The sequence below is a fragment of the Megascapheus bottae genome, chromosome X (assembly GCF_031878675.1).
Source record: "Megascapheus bottae isolate mThoBot1 chromosome X, mThoBot2.hap1, whole genome shotgun sequence".
In the NCBI taxonomy this organism is placed as follows: Eukaryota; Metazoa; Chordata; class Mammalia; order Rodentia; family Geomyidae; genus Megascapheus; species Megascapheus bottae.
In genome coordinates, this window is record NC_143547.1 from 43,404,645 (window position 1) to 43,407,547 (window position 2,903).

The window sequence follows — 2,903 nt, forward strand, 5'->3', positions numbered from 1 at the left end:
GCACTCTACCATTTGAGTCATGCCTCCAGCCTGTCTTTTTCTGCCAATTATTTTGGGGTCTTGCAGGTTTTTCTGTACAAATTGGCTTTAAACCATGATCCTCCAGGTCCTAATCCCCTTAATAACATTACAGATATAAGTAGTCACCCAGATCACATCTTTCAAATAATGCTTGGTACTGCCCTGGATACTTCTCTCCCTCTGCATTGCTTATCCTAGTCCTGCTTTCTAAAGTCATCTTGAAATATCTTCTTTTGCCCACAGTTCTCAAGGCAGACTTCCTGGAGATGAGAGTTGAGGCCACAGGTATGTAGTCTCTAACCCTGATGACAGAACTACCTTGATCCAGTAAGCCTTCTTCATGAAATCTGGGGTTTTCAAGACTGGAATATTATGTAATCCCAAAGCATGGAAGTTACTTTGTGTCTCAGTTCATAGCCTTTAGCTTTAATACCTTTTAATTCTGAGAGTTTGTGTGAATTTCATATCTATTTCTTGTTTGCTTTCATCCCCACCCCCCAGCCAGACTATAGTGTAATTTTGTAGATTGCCTTTTAATCAAACTCATTTAATCCCAGAATAATATTTTGGATGACTACATTTCCAAGTCCCAGTTCTTCAGTTTGTAAGACAAGAAGTTTGTGCCATTTAATTGCTGTCCTTCGAATCTAGATGGAAACTAGTAACTGCCTCTTTGGTATTTTAAGAGGTAGTATGAAGCTACCTGTATCTGTTTTTTGTTTGTTTATTTGTTTTTGCCAGTCCTGGGCTTGAGCTCAGAGCCTGAGCACTGTCCTTGGATTTTTCTCAAGCTTAGAGCTCGACCACTTGAGCCTCAGCTTCACTTCTGGCTTTTTTTCTATGTATGTGGTACCAAGGAATCAAACCCAGGTCTTTGAGCATGCTAGGCAAGAACTCTACCAGTAGGCCAAACTCCCAGCCCGCTACCTTGTATCTGTAAAGGGACCTTTTCCTTCAGCCCACATCACTGTTTGGTCACTCACACCTAAATCTTCATCTTTAATCCTTTATATTTTTCTAGTCCTAGAAGTTTCATATTCATGATCCTACATGGCCCACCACCTCACATACCAGCTGGAAGGAGGATGTGTATTTTTTTTGAACCGGGACTTGAACTTAAGACATCCCACTCTTGCTCAATTTGGGGGGCTTTGGTGTTTGTTTGTTTGTTTGATTGCTCAATCTGGTGTTATACTACTTGTGCCATACCTCCACTTCTGGTTTTTCTAGCTACCTAGAGATGAGTGTCTTGGGCTTTTCTGCCAGAACTGGCTTTGAACTTTCAGATCTCAGCCTCCCAAGTAACTAGAATCATAAGTGTGAGCCCTGTGTGTTCTAATTCAATGTATCAAGGTACTGACATTTAAAGGGGATGAGTAACTTGTTAAGGAAACTCAGGTTAGGGAAATGCCTCTCTGTGCCTTGGCGTTTTGATGGCTTGACTATCAGATTTCTGGCATGACATGAACCACAATGCACACAAATGAAATCTACATATCTGTAAACTTGGTTTGCCTTGTGCTCCATAGCTTTCCTTTTCATTCTGTCACTGCCAACTCAGAGGTCTTTGGGTAGATAAGCTTCACCTTATCACCCCCCTACTAGTGAAGCCCTAATAAAAGGAATTTGGGAGATATTGTAGAACCGTAAGTAAGCATTGACAATTGTTGCAGGGGAGGGGTGGGGTGGTAATAATCAGAAGTTCTGATAATAAACTTGGCTTTCCTCTGCTTTTAGGGAAGTAGGGTTGAAGCTTCTGGAAGGTACTACATCTGATTCATGAGATCTGAAATACAGGGGCCTTCTCTCAGAAGATGAGCTACCAATTGTAGGCTTAGAAAACTACAAAAAGAGGCTCCACTGCTGAGTGGCTGTTAAGTGCTTAACCAGTCCTAAGCTAATTCACTTCCTTCTCTTTTCCCTTTCAGGTGTTAAAGAGCCTTGGAGGGATCCTTTCCAAGATTCTGAAAGGGTCTACTTCAAATCCCTGTGTCCTGAGTTGTATGGAACAGCAACTCTTTCCTGGCTCAGGCTCTGGAAGCTGTTAAATAAGGGGCACATGTCCTTGACACATGTTTATTTCTCCTTGGTATTTTGTCTCCATCTCCTCAGAAGATGTGTCTTGAGCTCCTTTAATACTGTGAATGGACTCCCTGAAGCCCCAGATTCTGTGGAAACCAAGCTATCTGCTTGACCGGAGTTAAAGAGAGGAACCTGGATTTCACCTTTTCTCCCAAATTCCTACTTCTTCAAAAGATCATCAAACTCTGAAAGATCTGAGGCTGAAGATTGATCTTAGAATATTACCCTATGCTAAAGGCCACTGGAATGGGCACTGCTTACCTTGATTGGAGGGGGTGTTTGCTGGAGAATCTTAACATATCTCTTACTGAGGATGTGGACACTGGTACCAGGTTGGCTCCCTGGTGCTGTTATGTGTTACCTGTTCCTATGGGGCCAGTGTGGGTGGTCCCCTGACAGTATGTGCCCTACAGCTCCATGTGCCTTCCTGCGCTTGCCTAATAAGCCTCATAGGGCAAATCTGCCAAGCATGTTTTGCATGTCAAACAAAGCCTAGGTTTCTTTGGATTATTTTTCCTCATGTTTTTACTTGACAATTTTCTTCCTAAGCAATCAAGACAAAACAAAACAAAATTGGTTGGGTAAGGAGGTAGACTCTGTTTGTCCTGCAGGAGTTTCACTCTTTTTTTTTTTTTGCCAGTCCTGGGCTTGAGCTCAGGGCCTGAGCACTGTCCTTGTACTTTCTCAAGGCTAGAGCTCGACCACTTGAGCCTCAGCTTCACTTCCGGCTTTTTTCTATGTATATGGTACCAAGGAATCGAACCTGGGTCTTTGTGCATGCTAGGCAAGCACCCTACCAG

At 42.8% G+C, this 2,903-nt stretch overlaps 1 long non-coding RNA gene across 1 annotated transcript; it reads left to right on the forward strand.

Annotated features, from left to right (window-relative positions):
• The first annotated feature begins 262 nt into the window (after positions 1 to 262).
• LOC150040961 (uncharacterized) lies at positions 263 to 2,613 on the forward strand. The gene is made up of 2 exons (XR_016533882.1): positions 263 to 306; positions 1,950 to 2,613. It is a non-coding gene; the product is annotated as an uncharacterized LOC150040961 (long non-coding RNA).
• Positions 2,614 to 2,903: the final 290 nt, after the last annotated feature.